The 15,016-nt window shown below is 40.2% G+C and overlaps 1 long non-coding RNA gene across 1 annotated transcript in view; it reads right to left on the reverse strand.

Moving 5' to 3' along the window:
- The window catches only part of LOC140205431 (uncharacterized), a 52,069-nt gene that overhangs the window by 16,882 nt on the left and 20,171 nt on the right, over window positions 1–15,016 (reverse strand). The window contains exon 2 of the long non-coding RNA XR_011887840.1: window positions 3,510–3,565. This is a non-coding gene — a long non-coding RNA (uncharacterized lncRNA). The remainder of the gene's footprint in view (window positions 1–3,509; window positions 3,566–15,016) is intronic.

Raw genomic sequence — 15,016 nt, forward strand, 5'->3', positions numbered from 1 at the left:
GACAAGGGCCAATAAATAATAAGACATTAGAATTAAGCAGAGCAGCCACTGTGGGAATGGTCATTGTGTGAGTGGGCCAGCATTACAGTGGAGAGCTGGAGGCTTTGGTGAGGAGAGGAGGAGGCTGTAGGTAGATTTTTCTCATTTTTTTAAATTTCCTTCTTTTTTATTGCACATTTAGAGCACTGGGAATGCCAGGCAGGATAGTGGAATGCTCCTCTTGCATAATGTGGGAAGGCAGGGTGTCCTCCAGTATCTCTGATGACTACAGCTGCAAGAAGTGCATCCAACTGCAGCTTCTTACAGATCGTGTTAGGGAACTGGAACTGGATGAACTCTAGATCATTTGGGAGACTGAGGAGTTAATTTACAAGTGATACAGGGAGGTAGTCCTAAGGTGCAGGACACAGGTAACTGAGTGACCTTCTGGTGGAGGAAAGGGTATAGGCAGACAGTGTAGGATGCGACTGTGTTCGTTCACCTCAACAATATACTGCTTTGGATACTGTTAGCAAGGTGGTGGGGGGGTATGACATAGCAGAGGAAAGCTACAGCAGTCAGGTCTCTGCCAATGAGTCTGCCTCTGTGGCTCAGAAGGGAAGGGGGAGAAGAGGCGAGCTGTAGTGATAGATGATTCATTTGTTAGGGGAACAGCCAGGAGATTCTGTGGATAAGAACAAGATTCCCGGATGGTATGTGCCTCCCAGGTGCCAGTGACAATGATATCTCAGACCAAGTCCATAGTATTCTTAAGTGGGAGGGTGAGTGAGCAGCCAGAGATTGTGGTCCATGTTGGTACCATTGACAATCCACACATCCACACCTTCACATAGCAACTGCTATTGTCCAGATCTTCACCTCCTTCAGTCCCTACCTCCCAGCAACTCCCCAGTCATTATGGACTCACTCACCTTCACTACTGAGCAGGTGAGAAGGGCTCTGGGAAAAATCAGACACAGCAAAGCTTTGGGACTGGTTGGTGTGAACCCCAAGGTCATGAAGGAGTGTGCTGAGCAGCTGTGTGGAGTTCTCCAGCACATTTTCAGTCTGAGTCTCAGCCTGGAAAGGGTCCCGACTGTGTAGAAAACATCATGTGTGGTTCCAATCCCAAGAAGGGTCAACCAAAAGTCTTGAATGACTACCATCCAGTGGTCCTGACGTCACACATTATGAAGACCCTAGAGAGGCTAAGTCCTGGGTCACCTCCAACCCCTGGTCAGATCAGACCTCGATCCCCTGCAGTTTGCCTACTAGGAGCACATTGGAGTTGCTGTCACCTACCTGCTGAACAGAGCCTACTCCCATTTGGATAAGCAGGGCAATACTGTGAGGATCATGTTTTTTGATTTCTCAAGTGCCTTCAATACCATGTAACTCTCATTGCTGGGGATAAAGTTCCATTCAATGCAGGTTGGCACTTCCATTGTATCCTGGATAATGGACTACCTGACTGGCAGACCACAGTTTGTGTGGCTTCAGAGCTGTGTGTCAGACATGGCTATAGGCAGCACTGGAGCCACAGGGGACTGTATTGGCCTCCTTCCTGTTTACCCTGTATACATTGGACTTTAGATTCAACATGGAGTCATGTTATTTGCAGAAATTTTCTGACCTAAACAATAGTTGAGAGGATGGGAGGATGAATACAGGGTCCTGGTGCAAGCTGAATCTGCAGCTCAACATCAGTAAGACAAAGGAGATGGTGATGGACTTTGCGAAGACTAAGCCTGCATTGCTTCCTGGTACTATTGGTGGTGAGGACCTACAAGTACCTGGGGGTGCAGCTGGATGATAGACTTGAGTGGAGCATCAACAGAGAGGCTGTGTACAAGAAGGGCCAGAGTCACCTCTACTTCCTGAGGAGACTGAGGTCCTTCAGAGTATGCAGACCTCTTCTTCACATGTTCTAACAGTAACAATTGATGCTACCCATGCCATGTTGTAGTGAGACTAGAAATTAGAAGATAATAGGGAGTCTTGTAAGTAAGGCAGATGAGCTTAGAACATGGATCAGCACGTGGAAAGATGACATAAGTGAGACTTGGTTGCAGAAGAGGCAGGGTTGGCAGAGCAATGTTCCAGGGTTCCATTGCTTTAGATGTGATTGAGTGGGTGGGATTAAAGGGAGAATGTGCAATGCTGGATCTCCTATTAGAGAATGAGACAGGGTAGCAACAGAACTGTGTATACAGGGGTCACTTTAGATCATGTGATCATAATTGCAATAGTTTCAAGATTATTATGGAGAAGGGTAGGTCTGGTTCTCAGGTTGAGATTCTAAATCAGAGAACCCAATTTTAATAGCATCAGAAAGGATCTGGCAAGTATGGATTGGGACAGTTTGCTTTCTGGTAAAGGTGTGCTTGGTAAGTGTGAGGCCTTCAAAAGTGAATTTTTGAAAGTATAGGGTTTACACGTTCCTGTCAGAATAAAAGCAAGTCTAACAGGTTTAGGGAACCTTCATTTTCAAAATATATTGAGGCCCTTGTTAAGAAGGAGGAGGTGCATAGCAGTTATAAGCAGCAAGATACAAATGAGGTACTCAAGGACTGTAAGAAATGCAAGAGAATAATTAAGAGGGAAATTAGGATGGCTAGAAGAAGACATAAGGTTACTCTAGCAGACAAAGTAAAGAAGAATCCCAAAGGCTTTGCTGATCTATTGAAAGCAAAAGCATAGCAAGGGATAAAATTGGTCTTCAAAGATCAACATGATCATCTACAGTGCCTATAAAATGTATTCACCCCACTTGGAGGCTTTCATGTTTTATTGTTTTCACAGCATTGAATCACAGTGGATCTAATTTGGCTTTTTGACAACAGAAAAAGACTCATGTCAAAGTGAAAACAGATCTCTACAAAGTGATCTAAATTAATTCCAAATATAAGTCATAGCAGAGGAATTTAAAACATCCTTAACCACAGGTGACATGCAGGAGGTTTGGAGGATAACTAACGTTGTTCTGTTGTTTAAGAACAGCTTAAAAATAAACTTGGAAATTATAGGCTGGTTAGACTGACATCAGCAGTGGTTAAGTTATCGGAAAGTATTCCAAGGAACCATATATGTCAGTATTTGGATATGCAGGGGCTGATAAGGGATCATTAACATGGCTTTGTGCATGGTAAGTCATGTCTAACCGACCTTATAGAGTTTTTTGAAGAGGTTATCAGGAAAGTTGATGAAAACAAGGCAGTGGATATTGCAAACTTTGTTGGGCACATCTACATGCTCAATTAGTTTGAACCCTAAAAAGCAGTGAACAAAGTTGGGATATTCGACAAAATAGAGAACATCAAAAGTCTCAATATTGCTACCTTTTAATTGTACTTCATACCAAATTAAATTCTAGAGCAGGTTTCATGTGATATCATTTGCTTACATTTGCAGTTGAAACAAAATATGTTTCTTTAAAACACCGCCAGTCAGTTAAAATTTGGCATTCAATCTGACATATGGATATACAACAGAAAATGACAGCTCAGGTTAATAAAATCATAAGTACTCACTTCACATCAGTTGCTGGTGCTGTCAACTCTGTCTGCATCACATTCCACCTGATGCACTATTAAATTAAAATGAAAAAAGTAAGTTATCAAGCAGTCAATTAAATTTTCAGAAATGTTTCAATCTGTAATCTAGTTCTGGAAGTAAGTCACAAGGCACTACTATCTTCAATGTACAATGTTGACTATAACTATTAACAAAGTTATCAGATTTCAACACTGACAGCACACCAATTAATTTTTAAAACCTAATTTTAGCAATCTACAGCAACCTAGGCAGCAAACCTTAGCTCAGCAAGGAAACCATTGGGCACTCTAGGCAGTGTTTATTTCACATTTCCAAAAGAGCCGAGACTAATAATGTCCACTTTTAATCTCCACGTCAGCCATTGTCCATTAAAAGCCAGGGGGCACAAAAATGCATGAAGGCAGTAATTAATTCTGACTCCGGTGAACAAAAAGAAGAATATGTGCTCTACAGTTCACAAAAAATGACTTTGTTAACATGAAGTTTCAATATTAGGATCAAAATGTAGTTATTTGTAGGCATTCATTGGCTGATTTGATTCAGGAATGCAAATAATACTATGAGGAGTCAACACCTGATGCACCATTCTCAAAGCAATGAGTGAAAACAGAGCCTGAAAGGACTGAAGGTACCTTATGAAGTACAGTAGGCCGTATTCAGAATACTGTCTTCAGTTTTGGTCACTCTGCATTATGCAATGCACCATTAAGCTGAAAATAGTACAGTAGTACAAAGGACATTTACGAAGAATGTTGCCACGGCTTGAGGGACTGAGTTAGAGAGAGAGAGGTTGATAAGGTTGGGATTTATTTTCAATGGAGCATAGGAGAATGTGGGGTGATGTTTTAGAGGTGTATAAAATCATTAGCCATAGGCAGAGTGAATATGTACAGACTTTTTCTCAGGGTTAGAAAATCAATATTTGGAGGACATAGAAGGAAAGATTTCATTGGAACTGAGGGTCATCCAGAGAATGGTCAGTATATGGAAACAGCTGCTGGAGGAAGTGGTTGAGGTGCAACAAAATGAGGGGCAATCTTATAACAGTGATAAAATTATGAGGGTATAGATAGGGTGAATAGTGATGGGACTTGATACTTGAGGGCCATACTTGGAGGATGCAATACTGGACCTCCTGTTAGGGAATGAGATAGAGCATGGAACTGAACTGGCAAACAGGAGGCACTTTGGTTCCAGCAACTATAATTCTATCAGTTTTAACATAGTGATGGTAAAGGGCAGTGCCACAGACTGGGTCCTAAACTGAAGCACAAAAAATTTTGAGGGAGTTAGACAGGATGAAGTAGAGGTCAACTGGGTGAGTCTGTTTGAAGGGAAGGAAACAAATGGCAAGTGGGAGGCTTTTAACAGTGAGGTATTAAGAGTCCAGGAACAACATGTTCCTATTAGTGAAAAAAGTAACTAACAATTAATGGATCCCTGGCTGACAAGAGTTGTTGAGGCTCTGGTCATGAAAGAAAGGATACATTGTGTTTAGGAGGTTGGGGATGTGTGAATCTTTTGATGATGATGATAAAAAGAACACTTAAGCAGGAAATCAGGAGAGCAAAAGGAGGATATGAGACGGATCTGGCAGGAAAGATTAAGAAAAATCCCGAGATTCTATAGATATATTAAGTGAAAAAGGGTGGTTTAGAGATCAGCAGGGCTGCCTATGTTTCAAGCCACAGAAGATGGGTGGGATTTTTAACAAATATTTTCCTTCAGTGTTTACTAAAAAAAAATTCATGGTTGCTCAAGAGATAAAAGGAACAAGTGGAGATGTTTTGGGAACAGTCATATATCAGTGGGGAGGTATTTGCAAATTATCAGCACATTAAGATCAGTAAATCCCCCAGGGCCTGACTGAGCGCATTTCGGACCTTTGTGAGATGCTAGAGAAGAAATTATGGAAGTCCTTGCAGAGTATTTGATTCATCATTAGCCACTGGTGAAGTTCCTGAAGACTGTAAGGTGGCTAAATGTTATTCCATTATTTAAGAAGGGTGTCAAGGACAAGCTAAGAAACTAAAGGTCAGTTACTCTGACGTCAATGGCTGGGAAGTTACTAGAGGAAATTCTGAGGAATAGCTTCTACCAGAATTTGGATCTGATTAGGAGAACTCAAATGGGTTTGTGCATGAAAAGTCATGTTTGACGTTATCTTTAGAGTTTTTTGAAGATGTAACCAAAAGATGGGGGTAGGACAACCAATGCTGTCTGTTTGTACCAGCCTACTGACGGGACAAGGCTTTTGACAATGTCCTACACAGTAGGCTGGTAAGACAGCTTATGTCCCACAAAATTCAAGGACAGCGAGTTACTGCATTCAAAATTGGCTCGGAGGTGGGAAACAGAGGGTGGTGGTTGAAAGTTGTTTCTTGGAATGGAGTCCGGTGACAAGTGGTAAACTGCAAAATGATTTGGGTGCAAATACACAAGGCCTAATCAGGGAAAGATATGGTTAAACTGGAAAGAGTACATAAAATATTCAGAAGGATGTTGCCAGGACTAAAGGGCCTGAGTTATAGGAAGAGGCTAACCAGATTAGGTTTTTATTCCTTGGAATGTAGGAGAACTGGAAGGGCGGACAGGGAGCCTTGTAGAAATATTTAAATATGAAAGGCATCAATAAGAAGGATGGTATTTTTCCCCAGGGTAGGGGATGTCCAAATTTAGGAGTCAGAATTAGAATCAGGTTTATTGTCTCAGACAAATGTCATGAAATTTGTTGTTTGCGCAAGTCAATAAACAAAGTTAGGTCATAGGATTAGGATGAGAGGGGAAAGATTTAAAAGGGACCTGAAGGACAACCTGAGGGATGGTGAGTGTATGGAATAAGCTTTCAAATAATTGATTAAGGCAGATACAATATCATTTAAGATCACTTAGATAGGTACATGGACATATGGGACTTAAGGGATTTGTGTCAAACAGAGGAAATTGGGGCTAGCTGGGTGGACTATCAGCTTGGCCTAGACAGGTTGAAGGGCCTGTATCTACTGAAGATCTTTTAATTCCTCTCTCACATTCACTGTAATTGAATGTCAGGGACAACAAACCAGAATCTGTGTTGTATTGCTCTATGACTATGAATGTGTAGTCTTTAACCCTAATTTGGAAAATCAAGAACTAAAAGACATTGGTTTAAGGAAAGCAGTCAGAGATTTAATAGGATCTAAGGGGCAATTTGTTCACCCAAGTGAGGTGTACGTATGGAAAGACCTGCCAGAGGAAGTGGTTGGGACTCTTGTTCTTCGTTATTTAAACATATATGAATGTGGGCCAGTTGGACTGAGGGGCCTATTTTCATGCTGTCTGACTCTATTCTAGTCAAATTGAAGCCAATGAGGATCAGGAGAAAATTATATTTCCTTTGTGCTGTTCTACTTGCCGTCCTACAGGAAGGATGTGACTGCACAGAAGAATGTAGAGGGGATGCACTACATTGTTGCTTGGATTGGATGGATTTAGTTATGATGAGTGATTGGATAGGTTGGGCAAAAGATACATGTAAGATTATGAGCAGAAAACATACAGTGGTTGGCTAAAATTCTTTTCCAATGGATAGGATATAAAAAGCAAGGAAGCATTGGTGGAAAATGAGAGGAAAGTTTGAAAGGATATCTGAAAGGCAAGTATTTTATAAACAGGGAGTGATTGATTTCTAAAAAATGTTGCCAGTGGAGGTGGTAGAATCACAGATAATCAGTATATTTAATTAAATTTAGACAGACACTTAAGTAGGCAAAGCATAGGATGATGTTTTTAATGGGATTAATATATAGATGGGCAAAACAAATAACCATTGACATGGTGTTCTGAAGGGCCTGTACCTGTGTTATATAATTGTACATCTATGCAGTCATACATAACTTGCATAAAACAAGATGGCTTTAGTTTAAGTTAATTGCTTCTGCCTCAGGATATCACTGTAGGTGTTAAACAAAACAATGTCCTAGAGACAACCTATTTTAAATTAGTGAATTAGTTTATTACTGTCACATGTGCCAAGGTACAATGAAAATCTTTATATTTATGCCATCCATACAGAACATCAGTGCATTGACATAGTACATGGGGAAATAATAAGAATGCAGAATATAATGCCACAGTTACAACTGAGGTGCAATGCAGGAGTAAGGTGTAAAATCATAACAAAGTGGATTGCGAGGTCAAGGGTCTATTCTTATTGTACTAGGAAACCATTCAATAGACTTATAACAGCAGGATAGAAACTGTCCTTGGGACTGGTGGTATGAGCTTTCAGGCATTTTTATGTCCTACCTGATGGGAGGGAGAGAAGCGAGAATGTCCAGGGTGTGTGGAGTCTTTGATTATGTTGGCTACTTTCCTGATGCAGTGAGAAGTGTAAACAGGGTCCATAGAGGGAAGGCTGGTTTCTGTGATCTCCTCCACTGTTTATGGTGATCTCAGGCAGAATAACTGCCATACTAAATCGTGATGCATTTGAGATGCACCCCTCTCACTGAATATCAGCAAGGCCAAGGAGCTGCTTATTGACTTCAGGAAGAGGTAACTGGAAGTCCATGAGCCAGTCCTCATTGGGGGATCAGAGGTGGAGAGGATCAGCAACTTTAAATTCCTTGCTGTAGGCATTTCAGAGGATCTGTCCTGGGTCCAGCATGTAAACACCATTACAAGTAGAGCCTCTACTTCCTAAGAAGTTTGCAAAGATTTGGCAGTATCATCCAAAACTTCTGACAAACTTCTATAGATGTGCAGTGCAGAGTATATTAATGGGTTGCATCACAGCCTGGCATGGAAACACCAATACCTTGAAACAGAAAAACCTACAAAAAGTAGTGGACATAGCCCAGATCATCACAAGTAAAACCCTCCCAACCACTGAGCACATCTACATGGAATGCTATCTTAGGAAAGCAGCATCCATCATTAGAAACCCCCCATTAAACAGGCCCTGCTGTCTTCTCACTGCTGGCATTAGCAAGGAGGTAAAGAAGTCTCAGGACCCACACCACCAAGTTCTGAAACAGCTATTACTCCATAACTATCATTTTGAATCAGAGGGAATAACTTCACTCAACTGTTCCCACAACCTATTGATTCGCTTTCAAGTACTCTTCATCTCATGATATTATTTATTATCATTTTGCTTTATTTTGTTTCTTTTTACTTACTGTGAATTTTCGCTAGAAAACTTATTTCAGATTTGTATATGGTGACATAAATTTACTTTGAATTCTACAGTGTATTGATTAAAATTGTTGAGGGTCAAAGGGGACATGCTAACTTTCATTGGACACCTGAGAAAGCAGAGGTACCCTGGTGAGCTTTCTTGTCCATTGCATCAATGTGGTCTGACCAGGTTAGGTGACTGGTGATGTTCACTCCTAGAAATCTGAAGCCCTCAACCTGATATAAACAACAGCATGTGTACTGACACCCCACCTCCCCACCACTTCCTGAAGTCCTGAACCAGCTCTTTTTGTTTGCTGACATAGAAGTAAAGGTTGTTGTCATGATATCATGTCACTAGGCTCTCTACCTCCTTCCTGTATTGATTCATTGTTACTTGACATACAGCCCCCTATGGTGGTATCATTTGCAAACTTATTGATGGCATTACAGCTGTATCTGACTACACAGCAGTGAGCATATCAGGAGTACAGTAAGGAGCTGAGGGCACAGCCTTATTGGCAGAGGTCATACTGATTGTCAGGAAGTTGAAAAGGAAGGTATTGAATGCTGAGTCTATGAGTTTTTAGATGAGTTTACTTGGAATTATGGTATTGAAGGAGAGCTGTATTGGATAAACAGCAGTTTTTGTTATCCAGATGCTCCAGTGATTAATATAGAGCCAGAAAGATGATGCCCACCATGGGCCTGTTATGGTGGTAGGTGAATTGCAGTAGATTGAGGTTACCTAGGAGAATGGAACCAGGAGGATGACCAGCCTTTCAAAGCACTTCATGATGATGGATGTCAGAGCTACCAAGCAATAATCATTAAGGCATGCAACTTATTCTCTTACCAGGACAATAGAATTTTTCTTTTAGCAGGTGGGGGCCTCAGACTGAAGTAGAGAGTGGATAAAATGCCCTCAAGAACCCTGAAAACTGATCTGAGACTTTTCCCTCAATATCAGCAAGAGTTAATCATTGATTTCAGAAAGCGAGGTGTTGCTCATATTGATGCTGATGTGGAGGTGGTTGAGAGCTTCAAGTTGCTAAGCATAAATATTACCAATAGTTTGTCATGGTCCGACCATGCAGATGCCATGGTCAGCAAAGTATATCAGCAGGCTAAAGAAATTTAGTACATCCCACTGCCTCACCAATTTTTACAGATGCACCATAGAAAGCATACTATCCAGATGCAATAGGGTTGTATGGCAAATGCTCTGCCCTAAACCACAAGAAACTGCACAGAATTGTAAACAGATCACAGAAACCGTGACTGTCTATCATTCCCGCTGCCTTGGAAAAGCAGCCAACATCATCAGACCACTCCCACCTCAGGCATTTTCTCTTCTTCCAACAACCCCTGCCATCAGGCAGAAGACATAAAAGCCTGAAATCACACACCACCAGGCCCAAAGATTGCTTCTATCCCACTCTAACAAGACCAGTGAGCGAACCCCTTGTATGATAAAGGCGGACTCTTAACCTCAAAATCGCATGCAACTTTATTGTCTGCCTACACTTTTGCTGCAACTGTAGAACTATATCCTATTTTCTGTCATTGTTTTCGCTTGTACTACCTCGACATACTGATGCAGTGAAATGATCTGCATGGTTGGCATGAAAAAGAAAATTACTTTTTTTTTAATAAACCTCAATACATGCAACTATAATAAACCGATTTTAAGCAACAGGCCTACAAGTCACTTACCATTCAGACTATGAAATCATTTGTTATTTCTTCAATATGATTGGTCAAAATTATATTTATGATCCCTGGCCTCATAACTCAAGCATTGTTCCATAATAGCTACTCCTATCCATTATGCCCATTTAAACATTGTTTTATGTATATGGGTGCCATGGCAGCGTGACTGTTAGCATAATGCTATTACAGCTTGAGGCATTGGAGTAGGGAGTTCAATCCCAGCATCCCCTGTAAGGGATTTGTACGTCTTCCCTGTGTAATATGTGGGTTTCCTCTGGGTGCTCCAGTTTCCTCCCACAGATCAAAGGCCTACCAGTTAGTAAGCTAATTTGTCATTATAAATTGTCCTGTGATTAGGCTAGGGTTAAACCGGGGGTTGCTGGCAGTGCGGCTTGAAGGGCCTATCTCGCACTGTATCTATGAATAAATTTTAAAAATACCATATCCCTCTGATATGCTACTAGTGGCAAAACATTCAGTTCAATTGGTCTTTCTCTTGGAATCATTCTCTCCATTTATATTTACAAACTTCTTCAAACCCGTTTCGGTTAACCACATTTTAATCCTTTCTTCAGTATACTGTTCATTTTCTTTAAGCAGCTATTTATGAACCATTTTTTTTTCATGTTAGAGGCACAGCTTATCCAAATGCAAAACCACAGTCTTAAATTAAGACAAGTAATTTTGCACAAAGCAAGAAATTAAATACAATGAGATGTAAATCTCTGCCATCGATGAATTTACTAACAATGTTTCCTTCATGCTTTTGCTCACTCGAAAATAGCTCTTCAAAACGCAGTTCTAACTTGCCTGCAAAACAGAAAAAAAATGTAAGCACCTCCTTCCCTTTAATCCATGTCTACTGTCCTCTCTTATCAGATTCCTCTTTCAGCTCTTTCCCTCTTCCACCTATCACCTCTTAGCTTCTCACACCAATCCCTTTCATTTCCTCTCCCCCACCCACAGACTTTCACCCCCTCACTATGTGCTCCTCTACCTCCACCTACCTTTTTATTCTGGCTTCTGCTTTCTTCTTTTCCAGTCCTACTGAAGGGTCTTGGTCTGAAATATTAGCTGTTCATTTCCTTCCCTAGATACTGCCTGATCTGCTGAGTTCCTCCAACATTTTATGTGTTGCATAAGCAAGGTAGGATAGAAAACAGAACAAAATAGCACAACCCCTCACCCAACGATGTTGTACTGAAGAAATTAGATCAATGACTCACGATTAATTTAAACCTATTCCCTGTATATTGGCCATAGCACTCCCTTCTCTGCATATTCATATGCCTAAGTCTCTTAATCGCACCTATGCTATCTACCTCTACCACCACCCTTAGCAGTGCATTCCATGCTCAACACTGTGTAAAATACTTGCCTCACACAGCTTCTTTGGTACATTCCCTCTCTCACCTTAAATACATACCATCTAGAACTAGACATTTCAGTCATGAAAAATGATAATACCTGTCCACTCTATGTACCCCTTGCATAGTCTTATAAACTTTTATCAAATGATCTCTGTCGCACTAGAGAAAACAGTCTCAGCTTGACCAACCTTTCCTCTGAGCACATCTTCCAAGCTGGGCAGCATCCTGACAAACCTCACTTGCACATTCTCCAATGTTTCCATATATTTCTTATAATGTGACCAAAACTGAATGCAATACATTAAATGTGGCCTGACCAGAGCTTTAGAAAGCTGTAATATAACCTCCTGACTCTTGAACTCTATGCCTCAATGAAGGAAGGCAAGCATTGCATATGCCTATCAAGCTGTATCGCCACTTTTAAGGAGCCAGGTATGTAGATCCCAAGATCACCTGTTCAGCAAAGCTGTTAAAGATCTTGCCAATTTCCGTTTATGCTGGATCTCCCTAATGCAGCACCATACACTGTCCGCATTAAACTCCATCAGCCACTTCTCCATCCATATGATCTATATCTCACTGTATCCTTTCGCAATCTCCGATGTATCCATAACATCACCAAACTTGTCATCTGCAAAATTATTCATCACCCAACCACATTTTCATATAGACCGCTTTTATTTTTATATATAAGCAAACAACAGAGATCCCAGTACAGATCCCTATGGAACACAATGAGTCAATAACCTCCATCCATAATAAGAACCATCTACCAGTATCCTCTGCTTTCTATGTGCAAGCCAACATGGATCCCCTGCAATGTAGTTTTGTAAATAAACCTATTATGCAGAACCTTGTTCATTTCTTTAATAAGTTTCATGCAAACAGATTATATACTGCTCTAACTTCATCTATCACCTCCTCAAAAAATTCAGATTAGTTAGACATGACCTGTCCCATGCAAAGCCATGTTGTCCCTTCTTAGACTACTCTTCTATAAATTTTCATTTTCCTATCATGATGTGAGATCTTCTTGTCTATAGTTTCCAAGATTTTCCCTACTTTGAACAAAAGAACATTAGCTACCAGCCAGTCCACTGGGACATATGTGGTTAGCAAAGATACAAATATCAAGGCCCCAGCAATCTCTTCTCTCATCTTTCAATAACCTGAGGTTTCTCCTATCAGGCCCTGGGGGTTTAACCACCGTAATATTTTTCCTTGAGTTCTAACTGCTATGTTTTATAATTCTAAAACATAAAACTAATTGGAAGAAAAACAAGAGAGTCCAGAATGTCAATCTAACTTATATTTTACTCTAAGCGAGGTCTTCACATCTTACATGGTAGTGTCATGACATAAGCAATCCACATATTTTTACATATAATACACAATGAATTATTTAAACAAAGAATTCTTAATCAATTTATTTATAATATTACTCGAATATTAAATATACAACACCAACACTACCATTATCCCAATCTTGAAATATTGTAGCATCCATGTCGTACTATTTCCACTCTGGTCTCATTATCCTCCACATCTCACACAAAGTACTCATTTAGGATCTCACTCACATCCTCCAACTCTAAGTACAAATTCTCTACTTTAGCCTTGAGCTGTCCTCTAACATAATTATCCTCGTTCTTTAACGTATGTACGGAATACCTTGGATTTTCTTTAATTCTACTCACCAAGGACTTTTTGTGACCCCTTCATGTTCTTCTAAGTCCCTTGATTTCCCATCTATCTCAATATATGTACTTTTCTTTGCTCAAAATATAGCACTCAAATGAGAAATTTTGAATAAATGCCTTTAGTTTTATTAAACTTACACTGTTGCATTGTAAGTAACTGCCAGTTGATGTGATTGTCGGCATGAACTAATAATGCATCACTGATTAAACATTTGATATGAAATTGAAAAATCCCATTCATTCTCATGATCTCACCTTGGGGATAGGATGTACTCTCATCTGGAAAAGTACAGAATTAGTAGGGATAGTCAGAATCAATTTCTTATTACTATCTCATATGATGTGAAATGTGTTGTTTTACATCAGAAGTTCAATGCAAGAACAGTAAATTATTATGAATTGAAAAATTATGAAGTAGTGCAAAAAATGGAATAATGAGCTAGTATTCATGGATAGTTTTGAAATCTAATGCTGGAGAGGAAGAAGCTTTTTACTGAATCCTTGAGTGTTGGTCTTTTGGCTCCTGTATGTCTTCTTTGATGGTAGTAGTGAGAAGAGAGCATGTCCTTGATGGTGAGTGATTGATGCATCCTTCCTGAGGAACCATCTCTTGCTGATGTCCTTTAAGAAATAGAGGGTTATGCCCCTGAAGGAAATGTCTTGAGTCTGTAAGTCTCTGAAGCTTTTTGTGATCCTATGCACTAGAGCCTCATTCTGATTGGTGATGCAACCAATCAGACTACTCTCCACTGTCACACCACACAGAAATTTGCAAGTCTTTGGTGACATACCAAATCTCCTCAAACTAATAACAAAGTAATACTGCTGATGTGCTTCTTCATAAGTACATTAACGTGTTGGGTCCAGGACAGATCAGCTAGTGTGAGGTTGTAGTTGCAACACCACTCAACCAGTCAACCTATCTCAATCCTCTACGCCTCTCCTTCTCCATCTAAGATTTTACCAACTACAGTGGTGTCATCTGCAAATTTATAGATGGCATTTGAATCAGTCTTGATTGTAGACATCAGCATGGCTTTGTACAGAGGAGAGCTTGCCTTATAAACTAGAGGTGACATAACTGATTAATGAGGAAACAACTTTAGACTTAGTACACAGATTATGTCAAAGCTTTTGACAAGGCTCCTTATAGTAGATTCAGGAAATTAAGGTACATAGGATCCATGCAGACTTGGTAGATAGGATTCAACTTGGCTTGGCTATAGAGGACAGATTGTCATGCTGGAGGGATAGTATTCTGACTGGAGGTGTGTGACCAGAGATTTTCTTGAAGGATCAGTGTTGGGAATTCCAATGTTTGTGAAATATTATATGTAATATATATCATACACATGCATATGCCTGATTTGAATGAAAATGTGATGTTAGTTGTCAAGTCAAACTAGAGTTTCTAGAAAGTATTGGGACTTAGAGGTAAAAGAAAATAAAATTTAAAAGTAATAGCAAGAATCCACTGATAGACCGGATGGAACCCACTGCCTGAGTGCTGCTTCTGCCTGGAACATTGGGGGGATCCAG

This window comes from Mobula birostris, chromosome 11, assembly GCF_030028105.1.
Source record: "Mobula birostris isolate sMobBir1 chromosome 11, sMobBir1.hap1, whole genome shotgun sequence".
In the NCBI taxonomy this organism is placed as follows: Eukaryota; Metazoa; Chordata; class Chondrichthyes; order Myliobatiformes; family Myliobatidae; genus Mobula; species Mobula birostris.